The sequence below is a fragment of the Sturnira hondurensis genome, unplaced genomic scaffold, assembly GCF_014824575.4.
Source record: "Sturnira hondurensis isolate 20B ecotype Veracruz unplaced genomic scaffold, ASM1482457v3 Scaffold0000648, whole genome shotgun sequence".
NCBI classification, from domain to species: domain Eukaryota; kingdom Metazoa; phylum Chordata; class Mammalia; order Chiroptera; family Phyllostomidae; genus Sturnira; species Sturnira hondurensis.
In genome coordinates, this window is record NW_028073279.1 from 5435289 (window position 1) to 5457859 (window position 22571).

Here is a 22571-nt window from a genome sequence, read left to right on the forward strand (position 1 = left end):
TGCTCTTTATGATAAGTTTATGTTATTTGTTATTATTTTTTACTTTACATATGAAATGTTCTTTCTAATCATTGTTTAACAAATAACATCTATTGGTCATATTAGAAGAAACACAGCACAACACTGTCCTGTCTTTATGAAAAACCCCAGATTTATTTGTTCTGACCTTTCCTATTAGCTATAGAAAAAAATAGAGGGCATTTTATAATAAAATAATAAACATTTTATGGGAATACATTTAATTTAGTAATTCCTCATCATCTTTCTGAATATTAAGATATACACACATACTATGAAGAAGGTATAGTTCTCAATCCGGGAGCAAGGAGATAAACTGAAGAAAGTGTAAGAAGAAAGTGGTTAGGAGAAAGTTAAAAAGTATACTTTGGTTGTGAGGACTTCCAGCCAGGATGGAGACATAGGTGGATACACTTTGCCTCCTCACACAACCAAAAGAAGGACAACAACAAATTTAAAAATAAAAAAATAACCGGAACTTTCAGAGAATTAAACTGTATGGAAGTCTGACAACCAAGGAGTTAAAGAAGAAAGATTCATCCAGACTGGTAGGAAGGGTGGAGATGGGTAGCTGGGCAGAGAAGACTCAGAGCAAGGTGGCTGCTAGGGGACTGGGAGAGGCAGTGGCTGTTGGACCAGGTGGTTCCACGTTTGCATGCATATGAACTGGGAGGAAAAACTGTGGAGCAAGACAGACTGCACAACTTATGGTTCCAGCATGGAGAAATAAATCCTCAAAACCTCTGACTATGAAAACCTGTGGGGGTTGCAGTGGCAGGAGAAACTCCCAGCCTCATAGGAAGGTTCATTGGAGAGACCCACAGGGTCCACAGGGTCCTAAAATGTACACAAAAACACCCACTTGGGAATTAGCACCAGAAGGGCCTAATTTTCTTGTAGGTAGCAGGGTAAGTGACTGAAAGCCAGCCAAGACCTGAGCAAGTCTTTGTTCTCTCTCCAATCCCTGCCACACATACAGTGCCAAAACGCAGCAAAGTGGTTTGCCCTGCCCTGGTGAACACCTAAGGCTCCGCCCCTAACTATGTCACAGGCATACCCAGATGAAAAACTATGGCCCAAATAAAAGAATTGATCAACGCTCCAGAAAGAATACAACTAAGCCATGAAGAGATAGCCAACCTATCAGATACAGAGTTCAAAACACTGGTAATCAGGATGTTCACAGAAATGATTGAGTATGGTCACAAAATAGAGGAAAAGTGAAGTCTAGGAAAAGTAAAATAAAGGAAAATGTACAGGAAACCAACAGTGAAAGGAAGGAAACTGGGACTCATATTAACAGTTTGGAACAGAAGGAAGAAATAAACACTCAACTGGAACAGAATGAAGATAGAAGAATTGCAAAAATGAGGAGAGTTTAGGAACCTCTGAGACAACTTTAAATGTTCCAACATCCAAATCATAGGAGTGTCAGAAGGAGAGGAGGAAGAGCAAGAAATTGAAAACTCACTTGAAAAAATAATAAAAAAGAACTTCCCTAATCCAGCAAAGGAAATAGACTCCCAGGAAGTCCAGGAAGCTTAGAGAACCCCAAAGAATTTGAACCCAAGGAAGCACATACTAAAGTACATCATAATTACATTACCAAAGATTAAAGATAAGGAGAGAATTTTAAAAGCAGCAAGAGAAAAGGAGACAGTTACCTACAAAGGAGTTCCCATAAGACTGTGTCAGCTGAATTCTCAAAAAAAAAAAAAAAAAAAAAACACCAAAAACCCAAAAACCTTGCAGGCAAGAAGGGGCTGGAAAGAAGTATTCCAAGTCAGGAAAGGCAAGGACCTATATCCAAGATTGCTCTACCCAGCAAAGCTATCATTTAGCATGAAAGGGTAGATAAAGTGCTTCCCAGATAAGGTCAGGTTAAAGGAGTTTTTCATAACCAAGCTCTTATTCTATGAAATGTTAAAGGGACTTATGTAAGAAAAAGATTAAAAATACGAACAATAAAATAACAACGAACTTACAACTATCAACAACTAAACCTAAAAAAACAACAAAAAAAAGCAAACTAAGCAAACAACTAGAACAGGAACAGGATCACAGAAATGGAAATCACATGGAGGATTATCTGCAGGGAGATGGTGGGGGGATAATGGGGGAAAACGTACAGGGAATAAGAAGCATAAATGGTAGGTACAAAATAGACAGGGGATGGTTAAGAATAGTACGGGAAATGGAGAAGCCAAAGAGCTTATATGTATGATCCATGGACATGAATTAAGGTGGAGGAATGAGGGTGGGAGGGGTGGTACAGTGCAGAGGGGAATAAAGGGGAGAAAAAAAGGGACAACTTTAATAGCATAACCAATACAATACATTAAATATACACAAAAAATAAAAAGTACACTTTGGTTTTGTGCACTCTTAGCACTATGAAACTTTTTGCACATACTTTAAATATAATGAGCTAACCCAAGATTGTTCACATTTCTCTTTCCTCCAAAAACTGGCTAAGTTTCCACTATTAATGATACAGAAAATATTCCCTGGAGAATCAAGACACATAACACTGTGAATATCACCTGTATTATTATTTCTTTGTAATATCTCAGGTCAGTGGTTTCAGAAAAAAAACAAAACCAAAAGCCATGCTAAAACAAAAGGAAAAATAATATTTTAATAACTCCTTTTTGTATCTGAAGGGTATACAAGATTGCGGTGTAGGTAGAAAATTTTAAAATTCCATTATATTTATTTTTCCTTATATTTTAAACATTTGTTTTGTTTGCATATGTTTTATATAAGTTAGTACAGTAGAACACACATCTAACATATAAATAATTAAGTGAGTCCACAAATCTTCGAGACACACGGTTATACATTTTTATTAACAGAGTACATAATGAAGAAAAAAATTGCGGGGTAGCACAGGATACAGATCAAACTCACCCCTCAATCCTCCACTGAGTTTTTTTCAGACCTTTGTCAAAAATCAACTTGCTGTACTTGTGTATAGCTATTCCTAGATTTTCTATTCTGCCCCATTATTATAACAGTCTGTTCCTTTATCAATATCACACTGTCCTGACTCATATAGCTATACGATAGGACGTCCTTAACATCAGACAGAGTGATTTCTTTTCCTTGTTGTCTCAATTTCTATCCATACTATCTGAGAATTAGATTGATTCTGAGTATTGCCTTACTCAGATTTCATAAATAAGGAAACTGAAGATGAGTCTTAATGCAATGTTTATTGTCATAAAACTTGCAGTGATGTTCTGGTTTCCTAATCTAAGGCAAAGCAAGTTTGTGTTCATATTTACTTTGGAGAATGGGAAGGTAGACAAATATATTGTAATTTAAATTTTTTTCAACAAAAAGAAGAAAAACAGAGAGTTACATCAAGTAGAAATGTATAGTATCACAGTGCTTCAGTTGGACTAGTCAAGGGTCTGTACATGGAAAATGAGAACACTGGCAAAGAAAGCTGTGATCACCAGGTCAGCCTCATGTGCTCCTCCCAGTCCCATAGAACTACTGTGCAAAATCTCCTGGGAAAGAAAAACGTGAGGTGCTGAGTAATGTTTGCTGCCTTACTGGAGGCTCTGCTAAAATAATGTCCTAAATTTAAATAAAACACATATTTTATTTGTATTCGGAATGAAGCCCCTGATTTAAATTTTGGCAAACAACCGGATGGCCTAGAACAACTATGTATTTCTGCAATCTGAGAAATCTTGGGGAACTTCACTTTCTTTGAGTAAAAATACACCAAAATTGAATTGTTGGTATGAGGGGGCATTTGCAATGTTCCTGGCTATCCGAATTAACTGAATCATTCTAGTTGCCCACACAGCCGATGGGATGAATGCTGCTTGATTAGGATGAAATCAAAGCAAATGACAAGTTTTTTTTTTAAATCTCTTTTTAGACAACATTTTAACTAAAACCAATATAACCCATTATATAATATGTAAGACTTGTGGTCTGCAAGTGTTCCAGCAATAGCCAAACTAAGATTTCTTTATATTGGGTCAGAGAACCTTACGTTAAACCAAAATGGATCTTTGAATAAAGATAAGAACTTTAGACAGGTATGAATACTGTAGATTTTTTAACATTTCAGTTAATTTCTTTAAAAATACTATATTATTGTACACTCTGGGCTAAATCTCAAAATAATAATAAAATCTTTTAATAATGCTCTTTTTTTATCTTCTTTTTCTTAGATAAGTCCCTTTAACACTTCATATAATAGGGCTTGGTGATGATGAACTCCTTGAACTTGACCTTATCTGAGAAACACTTTATCTGTCCTTCCATTCTAAATGAAAACTTTGCTAAAGAACTTGTGACACATGGATATAAACTAAAGTGGGGGGAATGGTGGGAGAGGGGTGTGCAGGGTGAAGGGGAATGAAGGGGGGAAGTGAGACAGCTATAATGGCATAATCAATAAAATATATTTAAAAATAAATAAATACAGCCCTGGCTGGTGTAGCTCAGTGGATTGAGCACAGGCCTGTGAAGCAAAGGGTTGCTGGTTCGATTCCCAGTCAGGGCACATGCCTAGTTTGCAGGCCAGGTCCCCAGTAGGGGACACATGAGAGGCAACCACACATTGATGTTTCTCTCCCACTCTTTCTCCTTCCCTTCCCCTCTCTGTAAAAATAAATAAATAAAAGATATTTTAAAAATAAATAAATACACAAGGTGATTATAAGGGGAAAATAATGCTCACAAAGGGCTACTATGAAGCACAGAGTAGGTGTTTTAACATAAAGTTTTAGAATAATTAAATAATTATTTTTACAAAATTTCTTAAAACATTTGGTTACTGTGTATACTGACCTTTCATCTCAATGATCATTATGATCTCTAACACTTAAAATTGAACTTGTTCCTAACTAATTATTTTTCCCAGTCTTTCAAAAACTTGTTCACCTCTCATCAGAGACCAAATCCAAGATTCATTTTATTTTATTCTTTTTTTCCCTCTTAGTTTCCAAGTACTAACCTAGCACAATACTTCCAGCCATTTTAAAGTATCTTTTCTCTATCACCACACCTCCGCTCAATTCAGTTTCTTACCACCGATTACTCAGAACATTGCCATTGTCTTTTAATTCCCTGCCAGTAGTCGCCTCCCCCACCAAAAGCAACTTCCATCTGTTGATCCTAAAAGTAAGATCCATTCACCAGAGCACTGGAATTAAATAGAGGTTTTTTCACCTAGCTTCACACACAAAAATATGTGTAAAAGAAGAACACGTTCACCAAAAACACTGGCATGCCTTGAGATGAATAACCATTTTTTGCGTGAGCTAACAAAGCTTTACAACCAGCTCCATTTACATTATATATAGTGTTTTATATATGTGATATATGTTATTATATATGATATATGATTAGATACAGGTGACTATTATATATGACATATATCATGAATTATATACACAGGAGTGCATATATTCATTTACATATGAATATCTAACAGCTGCATTGCAAATATCCCCCAAGGGAGGGGATGAACAATACAATTCTTAAACTTGGTATTTGTGTATTTTCTCTTTGCTTATTATAAACCCTAATTTTTCTTTCAAATCTTTACTTGACTCAATACTTACAGCTCTTACTTAAATTCTTACTCTGCTTCTGACAATATTCTTTCTCCAAAGGAGAAACAGCATATTGTAGCACAATAAACATTCTGGATTCGGAATCAGAGAGAACACAATGTAGACTTCTCAGAACCCAGTCCCAGCTCCTACACTCTCGGTCCACTCTGTGCCTGCATAGCCTCAGGTCTGACCCATCTGCGTTTCTCTTCCCTCCTCTTCCTTCCCTTTAAAGGGAAGGCACAGAGGGGGAGGGAGTGGGATGTGCAGACAAAAGCTGCTTCATAATAAAAATCACTGGCCTCTCTACCAATACTATGTGAAAAACAACTGGATCTTCCTTTCTCAATCCACGCACAACACAGAATACCCTCCCACCTCCCTGCCTAGAAGTGGGCTGCTGCTTCTAGCAATCATTCTTTTTTAAAAAAGGCACATTTTAAATTCCAAATCTTCAATTCGGCTTAGATTTTTCAAGTTACCTAAAATCTTTGAAGCTTGGCTTGTCAGATACAACTGGACGTGTAATGCTTGCAACTTCAGGAATAATTAGTAATAACAGAAATAATAGCTAATCTTCATTATGGCATTGGACTAAATGAAGGTGTGTGTGCGCACAGCCCTAATACGCAACATGGATCAACTGCACATTGTTTTCCTTCCTTATTTATTCTCACAATGTTAGCAGCTAAACAACAAAATTATAATAGCATTGTTTTTGTTTTATACATCCAAGTATCAAAAAATCTAAAGAGTTTTAAAATATTAAAAATGAAACACAAGGGTACAGAGAATAAGTGAGGGAAACCTCCTGGGGAAGGTCATAGATAAAGGAAAGAATGTATAGTGACCAAAAGGAGGGAAGTCAGAAGGCACTTTGCTCTATACACAGATCCACAAGGAAAAAGCTATCATTTTATACTAAAATAGCTGCATATTTTTTTCATTGAATTTACAGAGACGCTGTTACAGAGTTCTTTATTTGCCAATAGTAGTGCCTTCTTTTCCCAGTAAAATTTACTTTGTGTAGTAATGACTTATTTTAGTTCTTTGAACCTTGTTCCTGGGAACTTTGTAAATTTGAGAGTGTTCAGTTGCTCGTTAACATCCTAATTTGCATGTCCCTAGTGCTGCTACAGCTGACTGATTCAGCATTAGATCATTATTGGAAATACCATAGTAGAATCAGAGTTAAATGTTCTCTTGCTTCCAGGGACGTATGCTGAACAAACAGAGGTATTCATAAGCAAAAAACAAAACATGCTTAATATAAGTAAAACATATAACAAAATTAGGCAGTGACAGATTTTTTTTTTGATTAAGACAATAAATTGTTGTAATGGTATTTACCAAATAGAGTACATATGACTTGATTTATAGGCATTTTTTTTAACTTGCTACTTAGGAGCATTTTTACTTGGGCTGGATCCACATAAATTTGTCACACTTGGTCAAATAGTAGATGATGCTCTACCATATCGGATATACCAAGTGCGGGACTGTAGACTCCCTGTTAAGGTTTTCCATACACTTAAACCATACAGCATGCCAGCTTTTTATTTCAGGCATAGTTGGAGGAAAACACCAGGTGAAACACTTGTACATGTAAAGTGTTCCTGAAATGTTGATGGGGTTATGTAGATAGTCATCAAGGGATTCAGTTTTACTATGTATATAAGTAACAATTCAATGCATTTGCACTTAGAAGTCAATAAAGTCTGTAAAGGAAGACTAAAGGTATTCCTGAAAAGGATAATTAATGGAACTAATAACTAGTAATATGGACTAAATATTGTGATAGGTGCTGTGGTAGAGACTGTAACTCTCCCCCAGGATCAATTTCCTTTTTTATTTTTATATATATATTTGGTATTAGACTCCCAAACTCCAAAACCGAGGCTTAGAACCAGGCTGGCCTGCTAGAAGCCGCACTAGCCATTTGATGAAGTTTGGGCTTGTGGGATGAAGATGAAACAATGTGGACACAGCATGTGTCGATTTCCCGAAAACGAGCTGCTGGCCCTGGACTTCCACTCTATCTTGTCCTCCCCAAACAGGAATGCGGAGATGGAGGTCAGCCAGCTGCAACCATGAGTAAAATCATTTCATAGGGTATAAGAAAACATCAAGATATGTTAGGTAGATGCTAGGAATGAGCCATCAGAAGGGGAATAAAGGCAGAGGCCTCACCATTACAATCTAACAAAGAACTTAACAAAGGAGACTAGAAGCAAAAAGAAAACGTGTCTCACTGATTAACTCAGCAGTGCTGAGCTCGGTTTGATAGGATTGCCAAGTGTCCCAAGCATGGAAGCAAAGAGTACAGTGGGAGGGAAGAGTCCTTGAGACTGTTCCAAGGAAGGGGCCTCTGTAACAATCTCAAGAAGATAGCTGGGTGTCCTGGACATCACAAGCGGAAGGAAGGAGGGGTAGTCCTTGGGATTCTGTCCTGGGAAAGGTGGCCTCTATAACAATTTCACTAAGACAAAGAACTCTTACTATTTGAGAAATGAAGCCTTCATAGTGTACATTATTCCCAAGGAGGAGAAGGAAAAGGGCCTAGAAGCCAGCTGAAGTGTACAACTCCTGAACCCCAATAGCTGGCGTACTCTGATTAGCTAAGTACCCACCTGTAGCCTCAGTTCGAATGTGTAGAACAAACTCACTAACTTACTAACAAACTTACTAACACCTTTCTCTCCTCTATACATAGGGCATTTACACTAGCTGGGTACCTGCTTACAGCTTTGTGCTTGTATGCATTTCATGGTTAAACTTGCTATCTCATTTCCACTACATGTGTTTGTCTCTTGCTTGAATTCATGTCTTGCAAGCGAGACAAGAACTGAGGCAGGGGAACCTCCTGACTCGGGTCTCTCTCTCCCCATCCATAACAGATATAAAGAATTTAAGTCCCCAAGTGGCATTATAAAGCAGCTCTCACCTATTCACCTTGGTCTTTTCAGTGGCCCAGAAATAAATCTCTTTGACGTAACTATAATTTTAGGTCTTTTTGTTATAGTATGTTAGCCTATACCTTGTATAATAAATGGGCTTTACGTATTTCCCTTCATTTAATCTTTAAAACAACCAGATGGCGTGAGTATTTTTATCTCTATGTTAATGTTCAAGAAATTGGGCTGTGTAATGATCAAGTCTTCAGCTCATTGATTGGAATATATAACTCATGCCTTCTTAACAATCATTTTTAAAAAAATTTATATTCTCCTTATATTCCCATGTAATTTATTCTTTTTAAATTTTAATTTTGTTTATTGATGAGAGAGAGAGAGGGAGGGGAGGGAGAAAGAGAGAGAGAGAAACATTCCTTAGTTGTTTTACTTATTTATGAATTCACTGGTTGATTCTTGTATGTGTCATGCCTGGGATTCAAACTCACAACCTTGTCGTATCAGGACGATGCTAGAACGAACTGAGCTACCTGACCAGGACTCATGTAATTTATTCTTGAACATCTCTCTCTCCTCTGCTCCTGGGCGTCCAGCTCCTCTGTGACTTTGCTGGTGTTGTCTAGCTTTGCCGTCATTTCTGGATTCAGCATTTCCCAGAGCTGCAGTGGTGAGGCATTTTCGTTTGTAATGACTAAAATTTTCAGGATACATAACTGGGTGAAAAACTATATTGAAAAAGTTCCATATTTTATGTGCTCATGAGAGCCAAAGAGAAATAAATCTGATTGCATTAAAAAGACCAATTCGATGAAATAAACATGCTCTGTTCCTTGCAGGCAGGTGTGGCATCTGAAACCTGGTTTATTGCACAACAGAAGTTGTCCCTTCTGTTCCTGGCTCACAGTCTTCCTCTCCTCCACACATCCTTAGTGATTTACATATCAATGATGTCCACAGAAATGCATTTCCATTCTTGTTCTTTTCCTCTTTACCTCCAGTGACTATTTCCTCTACTCCACCTCAGCCGTCTGCTCTTCTGGACACACTTGGGTGTTGTCATCATCTGAAACTGAGCCTTCTCTTAGATCTGGATTTCCAGTAGCTCAGTATATAAATACACTCTCTATCCTTCTAAGACATTTACTTTAGAAGCACAGTTTTAATTCTTCCACTTCCTTCTGAACTCAAAAACAAGCTCCACTTTTCCTCATGTTACTGTGCCTCTTCCCTCCTGTCTTTGCTGCATTCCTGGTTCAGGTGAAATTCCCTAGTCTGTAATTATAATCACACCTGGGCAACCATCCTCACTTCACGTGCCCCCTCGCCCTCTGCTGTTATCACCTGATATACCCCCAGCCTTAGAGAAACCAAATTATTTTCTCCTCGGTGCCTATATCCAAGGAAATGAATATCACCAGAGGAAAATCATCTAGCCCTGATTTCACTTAAAATTCATAATTATAATCCTTAAAGAGGTCCCTGATTCTGTATATCACTTCCACTGTGTTCTCCTTTAAAATTAATTTCTCACTTCCTAAAATGATTAGTTCACACCTTGTCCCATCTGCTTCTGTTTCCTCCAGTTATGATGGATAAAGGCCTCCTTCTCTTCTCTTTGTGTTCTGTAGTCCATACTTTTCATCTTCTTGAGGAACTGACTTCAACTTTTAACAATTCAACCCTTTCATCATTCTTTTTTCCTTTTATAAATTTTTAAAAAGATTTTGTTTACTTATTTTTTAGATAGAGGGGAAGGGAAGGAGAGAGAGAGAGAGAGACATCAATGTGTGCTTGCCTTCTCTCAAGAGCTTCTTATGGGGGACCTGGCCTGCAACCCCAGCATGTGCCCTGTCTAGGATACGAACCGGTGACCCTTTTGTTCGTAGGCCCACACTCAATCCACTGAGCTCATGGCTCTTTCTCTTTCAAAAATATTTTTTGCCCCAGCTGGCTTGGCTCAGTGGATTGAGCACTGGACTGCGAAATAGACTCACTGGTTCAGTTGCTGGTCAGGGCACATGCCTGGGTTTCAGCCCAGGTCACCAGTAGGGGGCACTCAAGAGGCAACCTACATTGATGTTTCTCCTCCTCTCTTTCTCCTTCCTTCCCCCTCTTTCTAAAAATAAAGAAAATCTTAATTTTTTCTTACCTCAGCCAGTCAAAGGAACACTGTGACACTAATCCCCATTTTGTGCATCCCTGTGTTTTCCTTGTCTACTGCATATCATTCCCATCCAAATGTAAACCTCCAGAGTATTCCTGGTGTACCAAGAAATCTGCCCTCACTCCCACATATGCCCCCTTATTTCTCCACATTTGTTTGCTTCCACTCATAATAAAGTAGTTGGAGAGAATAATTTAATTTCTTCAAACTACATTTCTTCAGTTAACCTCTCTAGTTGGTCTCTTGTCCTCATAAGGCCACTGAAATTGCCAGTTTCTCTTTTATTTTATTAGATTTTGAAGCATCTTTCAACATAGTTGACCACACTCTTTTTGAGTAAACCCTTCTCAATGTTTACAACACTGCTGTACTGGTTTTCTTCCAAACATTGTAGCACTTCCTTCTGTATGCAGCTAGTAAAATTCTGTATGGATCTCGGTTCTTGGTCTTTGTCTTTATGTTTTCTTGCTCCATGAGTTCATCCATTCCTGTAACTTTGAAAACTATCTTTGTGTTGTCCACTTTCATCCTCCTATCTACAGTACTGACATTTTTCCTGATAATTACACTTTTATAACTGAAAGAATATTTGATTTTCCCACTTGCACACTTGATGAGAATGGCAGTTAGTATATCACCCTTTAGCACTATTGACTTTCTCTCAAAAGCAAAAAGAAAGCAAACCTATTTTTACCCGTATTCTCCCATCGCACTATGGTACTAATGTTACAGAACAGACCCGGGTGGGGGTGAACAATATACTATTACCAACTGGACCCCCACTTCTGCTCCAGCGGTGTCCCGCTTACTAGGTTCGCCTTGCCTGCCACGATAAAAGACGTCTCTCAATGCCAGAGACTGGTGAAAAGGAAAACAATTATTTATTCAAAAAGTTATACAGACTTAGAGCAATGACTTAATGTCTTCATTAAAATACTAAAGTCCTTTAGAATACCCACAATCACACACAGTCCTTCCATCTCCCTCTGCCCATTCCGGGGCACCATATCTCAGGAAAAGAAGTAGAAGTCTGTAGCTCAGGTAGCCGCTCAGTTCCCGGCACCATTAGCTGTTGCTGCTGTGATCTCCAGTTAATCCAAAACCATGCGGCACCTTCTTATGGCCCAGCAGCAAGAGTCCTTTCACCCCTTTCCTTACCAGCAAGGTCTCTCCTGCTTCCTAAGCCATGTGGAAAAAGGGAGCACCCCAAAGCCGTGTGGTCCCCAACCTGGTATATCTGCTGTGCTTGGGTTTAAATCCCAACACCAATCTTCCTCTGCAGCCCCATTTCCGACTCCTCCCACAATCAGTTACACCTGTCAGCATTCCTGTATTTTTCCAGCTTTACTGGGCTGCCATAGTAAGTTCAGGCCGGCGTGATTCCATGGTATGGAGCCAATCATTTCCAAGCTCTCCTGCAAGCGCTGTAACCAGGGGGTGTTGCCTCCTAGTTGCATCCTAGGTGGAAGTCACTCCCATCCCCCCCGGCTCAAAGCAGGGCCACAGCTATTTAACATATCTATGGAAACAGTTAAAGGTTATAGATATGTTAAATGACCATGCGAGAGGTTTGCTACAAAACTGTTACTATGCAAAATAGCTCTAAATGGCTCTGCTCCATGTATCCCATCCCCCAGTTCAGACTTGTGGGTGTGAGGACATCCTCTCTATATAATTTTCTAATATTTCCTGGATATCTTGAGTTCTGGACCCCATTACAAATCCCTATTTGGGGGCCCCTGGCTGCAACCTGCATCACTAATACTAAATCATTAACTCAGAAACCTGATAATCCTTCCAGATGTCTCCATCTCTTAAAGTTGCATTGGTTCTATAGACTGTATTTTAAATATGTCTGCTCCACTCTACCATCATTGCTTCCACCCTAGAATAAGTAATCATCTCCGATCTGCATTATCTCCACACTTGTCTCCATAGTTTCACTTTGCATCCTTAAACCCTATTCATTAAACCCTCATACAATCATAATATTTTCTAGCTTAAAACTCATATATAATCCCATTGTCCTTGAAAAAAGTCTGTTATCATTATCGTTATTATTATTATTCAGACACTGCTTGCCAATAAGCATGCACTCCAATTCATATTATGTCACTATCTCCCTTGCTTCATGGCTTTAGCCACACTGATCTTCCAATAGTTCCTTGTGTAGCCATGTACTGCATAATGAGATACTGGTCATCAATGGGCCACAAAACCTGTGGCAGTCCCATAAGGTTATAATAAAACTGAAAAGTTCTTACCACCTAGTAGTTTCATGGCCATCATAATGTCTTAGCACAACACATTAAAAAACTGCTTAACATTGTGTTCTTATTGTATATTGCTTAGAAACTTCATTTTTTCAGTATGACTTTTTTTCCATAATTCAAGCCAGCTTTATTCAGTCTAATAGCACTATGGCTCACTTTACCGCCCCCCCCCCTTTTAAAAAATATATTTTACAGATTATGCCATTACAGTTGTTCTATTCCCCCCTTCATTCCCCTCCACCCTGCACACCCCCTGCCCCACCATTCCCCCCTTTAGTTTATGACGTGTCTCAAGTTCTTTAGATTCTATATTTCCCCCACTATTCTTGCCCTCCCCCTATCTATTTTCTACCTACCGTCTATGCTACTTATTTTCTGTACGTTCTCCCCGCTTCTCCTCCTCCCACTCCCCTGTTGCTAACCCTCCATGTGATCTCCATTTCTATGGTTCCACTCCTGATCTAGCTGTCCTCTTGGTTTGCTTTTGTTTTAGGTGTGGTTGTTAATAACTGTGAGTTTGCTGTCCTTTCACTGTTAATATTTTTCATCTTCTTTTTCTTAGATAAGTCCCTTTAGCATTTCATATAATAAGGGCTGGTGATGATGCACTCCTTGAATTTGACCTTATCTGAGAAGCACTTTATCTGCCCTTCCATTCTAAATGAAAGCTTTGCTGGATAGAGCAATCTTGGATGTAACTCTTTGGATTTCATGACTTGGAATCCTTCTTTCCAGCTCCTTCTTGCCTGTAAGGTCTCTTTTGAGAAATCTGCTGACAGTCTGTCTTTCCATGCTTTTACTCATGTTCACTCCCTGGATCACTAAACCCATGGGACCTCAGATCTTCGCCAGTGTTAAACAGCCTTAAGAAAAAACCTCCGGTCCTTTGATTAAGGGAACAGAGTTTCAGTTAAACTAAAGATCACATCTTGACCTAGTTGTGTTTCATTCCCCAGTTTATGAAAGCAGAACTATGGGAATGACACTGTGGCTGTCATCAGGACCTCCTACAATGACCAACTATTCCCTACCCTGGTCTCAACCAATCAGTAGAGCCCATAACCCAAACTTTCTTAGTCCCCATGACTAATTATTTCCTCCCATATAATCTATTCCCTCAAGGCCTTCGGGGAGCCATGTCTTATTCATCTGTGTCTTCAGACTGGGTGCAGTTTCCCTAATTTTCTTTGCTACAAACTTCTCTTCACAGCTGTCAGTCTGTTTTCTGCATCTATGAGTCTGTTTCTATTTTGTTTGTTTGCTATAGGATGTAGCTGAGGTATGTAAAAGGCTGTCCCATTGAGGTTTGGGTAATTGAACTATGATGTTCTCACAACCAGGAAATTACCACCAAATGACACATTTCACAGAAATCCCCATCATTAAACCATGCAGAGTTCAAGGTTGATCTGAGCAATACAAATAAACTCTTTTCTTAAATATTGTTACATGTGTCAGGTGCATAGGTTAAAGGTCATGACTAGTTTGAACATTATGGGACTTCTGCCAAAATGGAGGCATAGGTGGAAACACTGTGCCTTCTCTCACAACCACGTTTGACTACAACAAAGGTTTGGAGAACAAAGACACAGCCAAAGAACAGAAAATTGAATTATACTGAAGTCCAACAACAACGAACCATTCTACCCAGACGGTAAGAGGGGCAGAGCCAGCAGCGGAGCAGGGTCGGGCAGGACAGATCCCCCAACCTAGGCGCGCAAGTAGCCCGGACCCAGTCAGCGTGTGGGGCAGACTGACCGAGGTCGCACATTCACACACAGTGAGACGGACCACGCAAGCCCCAGGGGGCAGAACCCAGTGGTGGAGGGCTGACAGCAGTGGCACACTCGTGTGCAGTGGAACGAAACGCGTGGGCCTGGTGACGGTGGTGGCTGCCACACCTGTGGAGGCTGCAGTGGGAGGCAGCAGATGGGACACCATTGCTCCTCTTTGACCCCGCCCCCACATATGGCGTCACAACCCAGCGACTTAGTTGCCCTGCTCTGGTGAACACCCGGGGCTCTGATCCTGCTACTTAACAGGCACAAACAGCCCAAAAGATGGCGCAAGAAGAACTCAAAGTCCCAGAGCCAATAACTCTAAGCGACCGAGAAATTGCCAACCTCTCAGAAGCACAGTTCAAGACACTGTTTATCAGGATGCTCACAGAACTGGTTGATTATAGTCACAAATTAGAGGAACATATGAAGGCTAAACTAATTGAAATGAAGGGAAATGCACAGGAAACCAACAGTGATGGAAAGGAAACTGGGACTCAAATCAATGGAATGGACCAGAGGAAGAACAAAACATCCAACCAGAAAGGAATGAAGAAATGAGAATTCAAAAAAATGAGGAGAGGCTTAGGAACCTCCAGGACATCTTTAAACGTTCCAACATCTGGATTATAGGGGTACCAGAAGGGGGAAAGAAACAGCCACGAGTGGAAAATGTATTTGAACAAATAATAAAGGAGAACTTCCCCAGTCTGGCAAAGGAAATAGACTTCCAGGAAATCCAGGAAGCTCAGAGAGTCCCAAAGAAGTTGGACCCAAGAAGGAACACACCAAGGCACATCATAATTACATTAGCCAAGACTAAAATGAAGGAGAGAATCCTAGAAGCAGCAAGAGATAAGGGGACAGTCACCTACAAAGGAGTACCCATCAGACTGTCAGCGGATTTCTCAAAAGAGACCTTACAGGCAAGAAGGGGCTGGAAAGAAGTATTCCAAGTCATGAAATCCAAAGACCTACAGCCAAGATTGCTTTATCCAGCAAAACTTTCATTTAGAATGGAAGGACAGATAAAGTGCTTCTCAGATAAGGTCAAGTTCAAGGAGTTCATCATCACCAAGCCCTTATTATATGAAATGCTAAAGGGACTTATCTAAGAAAAAGAAGATGAAAAATATGAACAGTGAAAGGACAGCAAACTCACAGTTATTAACAACCACACCTAAAACAAAAGCAAACCAAGAGGACAGCTAGATCAGGAGTGGAACCATAGAAATGAAGAACACATGGAGGGTTAGCAACAGGGGAGTGGGAGGAGGAGAAGGGGGGAGAAGGTACAGAAAATAGCATAGACAGTAGGTAGAAAATAGGGGGGGAGGGCAGGAATAGTGGGGAAATATAGAATCTAAAGAACTTGAGACACATAGTTATAAACTAAGGTGGGGGGAATGGTGGGGGAGGGAGTGTGTGGGTCGAGGGGAATGAAGAGGGGGAATAGAACAACTGTAATGGTACAATCAATAAAATATATTAAAAAAACAAAAAACATTATGGCTTAACATTAGTCATGTGCTAATGTGTATGCGCCCAGCATATGTAACAATATTTAAGAAAAGAGATTCGTATCTCTCAGATCAGCCATGACCTTCACAGGATGGAGTGGCACATGATTATATATGTCAAGCACCTTTCTAGTTCAGCTTCTGCAGTTTTTTTCCCTGGGACTACAGTCATCTTATTTTCAAGCTCCTTTAAATCTGGCCTCTTCTCATCTTTTAGGTTTAAGTTTAAATATCTCTGAAAAGAGCCTTGGCTGGCGTAGCTCAGTGGACTGAGCGTGGGCCTTCCAACCAGATGATCGTGGTTCGATTCCCAGTCAGGGCACATTCCTGGGTTCAGGCTGGTTCCTTGCAGGCTAACTACCAGCAGGGGATGCACAAAAGGCAACCATACATTGATGTTTCTCTCCATCTCTCTTTCCCCTCTAAAGATAAATAAATAAATAAATAAAATCTTTAAAAAATATCTCTGAAAAGAGCAATTTTTTTCTACTTGTAAATCTGGTAGAAAATTAAGTGCAAGTGTTAATTTGTTTTCGTGTCGTTAATGCATATCATCGTGTCCAAGTTACCTTCATGGCATAGAATATCTAATGTAAGGGAAGTTTTATAGCATTACCTCTGTTTCCAAAATTATTTCTAGAGGAAGAAGTGTTAATGAAGAAAAACTTTGTGGACGATCTCTTTGAAAAATAAAACTTCAGCATAGTTATTTAAGGGGACAATGAATGCAAGCTTGTCGCCGTTGTTGTTCTGATTATTCAGGGTCACAGTCAAGTTGCCGCAGCTCGTGCTTAGCTGTGAAACAGCAACAACATTTAGTCTGTGCGTACTGCTATTAAACACTGCACTGTGCTGTTTGTCTAATCACTATAATTTCTCACTCTAGATTTGATTCTGAAAAGAATCTAGGGGACAGGGTTAAAGCCAGTATGGATTAAGGTCCTTAGAAAACTATTCGTGACATAGTAGCTAATTGAGAGTGTGTTCTGTACAAAGCAGTCTTAAAAATTCAATTTGATTGATAATACATGTTACTGAATATTATATTGGAATGGTACTGCCTTTGTAATTAAATGTCTGTCTTGCTTTCATAAACTTTTATAATTTGTTTACTGTCTAAAGATGGAACTGGACTCAGCAGGACTAGTTTTATTTTACTCTTTCAAAACTATAGTGAGCTTTTTTTAAAAAAGGTAAATATCATAGACATTAATGCTTTAAGTGCTGATTTTACCTAAAGGAGTTTTGCTCAAACCGATTTGAGTGTATCTTTGTGTAATAATGTCCCACAAAAATGTCTTAAGTTACAGATTCCTACCAGTTAATTAAATTCAGCCATATGTTATAAGATACCTTTCTCTTAACTTTCTTCTGATTTCTGTCTTATAAGGCCCTCCTTTCTTTAAAAGAAATTCTGTGAATTCTATTTCATAATGGCTGTAATATATACTCTCTATTAATTCAACATTAACTAATAGCAAAGTTATGTCATCACAGCCCTTAACAGCCTCAGCTTCTACTCAAGACTCATTTTTACAAGGCTGTTTTGAAAAATCATCTTCCATAATTTGAATGTGCCGGCATATTGCAAAATGATTCCTTTCCCCCTCTCCCTGTAGGCAGCATAGAGGACTTTCTCTCCCGTGGTGAGGACCGGGGAGAGCTCCTAGCAGTAACACACACAAATGTATGGAAGCCCCTGATGACTAGGTCCTCCTGGAGTTTTTTATTTCTCAGACTCGTCCACACAGAGTCTGCAGACATTCATCAATCACAGTTCAGGCTGCTCTACTTCTGCTCTGGTTTCCAGGAGGAATTTCACTCACTGGCTTTTGCTCCAGTTAAGTTGTGTTTTCCATGGACGGATGCTACAATGTGTATAGAAGCTCCAGTTTAACCACAAACTATTAATCCTCCCACCACCCTTTAGTCCTTCCTCTGGTGAGCTGATGACTCCCTTTTATATCGAAAGCACTTTTGAGACAACCTCCAGTCAATGAGGGACACTTTCCAAACTCTGGGGAAATACGAGGAAAATCAAGACAGATTTTTTCTGGTACTTATCAGGTCTTTGTAGAAAATTAGCCTTTGTCAGAGTGCCATAGTAGGTTTTTAATAAATAATTAAGAATTTAAAAATAAGCAGATAGAAATATTCAGAATATTGTTTAGCATCCACATCAGAATCATTTGTGAAGTTTTAAAATTATAGATGTTTAGGCTCTACTCCATTAAGGTTTTTTTTAGTTTTTTTCTTTTCTTTTTTACAAATGAGAAAAGCTTTTTATTTTTGTATTTCCAACTCACAGTAGAACTTAGAGATAATGGATTTCTAGAAATCTGAGCAGATGATATGGAAGCTGATAAACTAGGCCATCTTGGTAGGAGAGAAGACAGATGTCGCCTACTGGGGCAGCTGCCTGTCCTGCTTAGAAACTCCTCCCTGTCCTGCCCAGTGTTGACCAGGACTACATGGAGGCAGAGCCCCTAGTGAGGTGACTCACTGATAATGTGACACTGTGGAATGAGTAGGGGCTTGGAAGTCAATTTGGTCTGGACTATGATCCTGGCTTGGCTACTTACTTGAATCACAGCTTCCTCCCATGTAAAAAGCAGGTACAAATACCCATCAGGTCCTTGTAATGCTTAAAAAACACATTATGAAACTGACCAATACCTAGCAAAGAGATAGGGCTGAGTAAATATTTCTCTCATATAATTCCCCATCTCCATACATGCCACACTCACACTACATGTGACTGAACATGCCTGAGAATGATAGGCTCACCACACTGATAGGCTAATTCCAATGGCCGTATTTACAGCAACAGACTTACACAGAGGCACAAAGGGGAATTGTCTGGATTATTTTAATTAAAGTGGGTGGCCACTAGATTATTATTATTAACAGTTATTCCTAAGGAAAAGGCATACTTTGTTTTTTAAATTCTCTAATGGCACTATTTGTTATTGAATGAAAAAAATAACGCATGAATATATAAGTGTGGGATCACCTCATGCAGAGAAGTGTCTTTTGACTTTTTTCCGTAATCTAAGTGGCATTTGTCTTGATGCTGACACTATTTTCTCCTACGTTCTTTTATTTTCTGAATTTTATTCCATCTTCCACCATGTTATATAGCTTTGCTACATTTTCCCTGTGAGAAAATGATTTTGAACTTGTCAATCCACCAGGCATGATGGCTGGGAAATATGTGAAAGAAGACACAAGATGTATTTACCAGAAAGCTGAAAATATGAGGAAGTGTTTTCTACTTGTCACTATAAAAAAGCATGACAAATTTATTGTTATCCGGACGTCACAGTTGTCAGCTTTTCTACATATATTGGTCACATAGGCGCTTATGGTTGTCACTAGCAGTAGAGCTCAAGGTGTCTTCAGAAAAACACCAAACATCCCTGCATTCCCTGAATGGGAAACGCATATTACTCCTAGGAAGAAAACAGATGTCAAAAGGTCTGTGGTTTGTTCACTATGTGATTAGACAACTTTTGCAATGAGAAAAGCTATGTTGTTTTGATAGGTCGTGGGGGCAAGTAGGTTTGCTTCTTTCAATGTTCATCCCAGTTTCTGACCAGCTTTCCTATACTTGTGTGTAGCTGGTTGTAAAGGTGTCATATTAAAGAGCATTTATCAACTATCAAAGTACAAGACAAGGAAAAAACTTTCCAGGGAGACTGCATATGCCAGGCACTGTGTAAAATGCTGGAGATACATAAGTACCTGTAGGAAGACTCTGATTTTCAAGACACAATCAACAGGTGGGCAAGACAAAAGCTCCAATATAAGTGTAGTTTTTGCTGGGATAGAGCTGCACACAGATGTATAGGAGTTAAGGGAGATGTATCTGTGAGATGATTACTATTGGTGTATACAATGCAGGGAAGGTATTAGAAAAAGGCATTTTAGGACAAAGGAGTAGCTGACGCAAAGCCACTCAGGCAAGAATGTGTGGGGAGCTTTGGGGTGCTGGTGCTTCAGTGCTGTGTGGGTTTGGAGGGGGGACAGTCATGTCAATAGGTGATGCAGGTAAGGCAGGGACGACTCAGGTCCATACACTTCTCCATGGTACAAACACTCTACTTTTTAGCCTAAAAATTACAGGGTGCCTGTGTAAAGCTGATAAACATATTTGCAGAGAGGTTTTCTAGTGGCATGGAAAACAGATAGGATGGGAATACTATTAAAATGAAATCTCGACGGTTAAGGGAGGTACCACTGTTACTAAGATTTTAGTCCATAGAGTGAGCCCTATAAATGTTGCAAGAAGAGAAGGTTAAATTACACAGGGACAGATCATTAGTACTTGTATTTCTGTAACTGAGGACAAGTAATACACTCTCAAAAGTCAGCAAGATTCGTGTCTGCCTCCAGGGACACTCCTCACTAGGTAGCAGCAGCACTGTCATGGCACAAGGAAAGAGAACCACGCTGCGTGTGAGGATTTGAGGCGGAAAGGCGTTTTCGGCACTGAGAGAGCGGAGTGCACCTTCAGCTAATCAGTGCGGGAGTGTAGTCCCAGACGCTGCCAAGAAGAGCTATATATATATAAATCCAACCTTTTTGCTTCAATAACTGTCTTAATACTTCTATGGGGTGTATTTCAGAAAAGGGGAATGGAGTTATTCCATATGGTTCCAGAAGACAGACCTAGGTATTAGGAGTAAGGGAGATTTACAGGGAAATAGACTTTATTTTAAAATAAAAATATTTCTGAAACTTCAAAGCTTCCAAATTCTAAAAAGCTCTAAGTGACTATGGCAGGGAGGGTACAGATTAGATTTATATGAGTTTGGAAATTGGTTCTAGTCTGTGAAGTTTTTTTTGAAATTTTAAATAATTTTTGTTTCATCAAGGTACACCCATGTAACCAACATTCAGGTGTAGAAATAAAATATTATCTAATAAAGATAAAAGTGAAAAATATATATGAGTTGTAATAACTTTTCTACAAAGTTAAACGTACAGTGTGTTCAGTGAAAAGCCTGTCTCCTCCACAGACTATTTCTTTCCTAGTTTAGTGGGGTTAAGATACCCTTTCTCCTGAGAAATTATATTTGTAGATCTTTGTCTCCCTTGGTTGATATTTATATTGTCTTTAAGTAATCAAAATGATGAGTTATTAAAATAACATGGACTCTCCTGGATGCTTCTTGAAATGCGTGTCTCTCATCAGCTATGAAATCCTGGAGCGTAGGTAACTCCCCATAAGAGACGGTGAAAGGGCATTTGTTCACTGGCTACATGAGGAATAGGACAGCCTCATCTATTCAAACCTGGGAATAGAACCAAACAAATACTGTTTTATTTCAAGAGTGAAAGACATTTTCCTGTATTTCTTTGGTCCATTTAAATAAAAACAGGGTTTTTTTTCTGTTTGTCATTCTGGAAGAGAGTAACTCTAAAGTATGTGTTCATTTATTACACTTATTTTTATTTAACAAATGTGTTTTCTTCTTTTCAGAAAATTTGGTCTGCTTCTTGATGTCTCAAGAGATGTTAGAATCCTTAATGTAGCTATGGTTCCATAGTTTCAAAATAATTAATTAATTAATGTGAAAATTTAATGTAGCAAATATAAGGATTGTTTTTAAATTTTAATGTACCAACTATGAGAACAAATTTTAAAATTTAATGTAGGAAATATAAGGATTTTACAGAAAGTCAAGATGCATATATCTTATGCTTCTATATGATTTTAAATCTATAAAGAATTTTTTAAAGAGCATTGCATACTTCAATGTGCTTTTTCCCTTAAAATATCATTAAGAATAATAAACTGCTTTGCCATGATTTGAACTTGCCCAGAAATTTCACAACACAAAAAAGAATCATTGCAAATTGATCTTTACTCCTGCGAAAGCAACTCAAAACTGCATTACTGATGACAAGTTAGCTACGTTATCTTTGCTTACAGAAAGATAGGAGTGTAGAGAATAATGGTTGAGCAGAACTTGCTGTTTTTCCAATCAACAACGCTGGCTGACACGCCTTATCTAGCAGCCTTGAGTAATGTCCTCATTTTTCAAAAATCCATTATTATGTGTCTATTCAGGTCCAGGAATACAGTTGTATGCCCTTTGCTAGTTTGCTAGAGATAAAAAATAAAAACCTACCAATATAAGGCTAGATAACTGATACATGACTTATGAATCTATTATTTCTCGTGATGGGTGAAATAGATCAGAATGAGGCATCCAGAAAAGGAAGCTATTGGACATATGGTAAGTGGTTTAGGCAGATAAGCCACAATTTAGTACCATGTGCAATAAAGCCTCTGATATGTTACTCAAAGACTGTCTA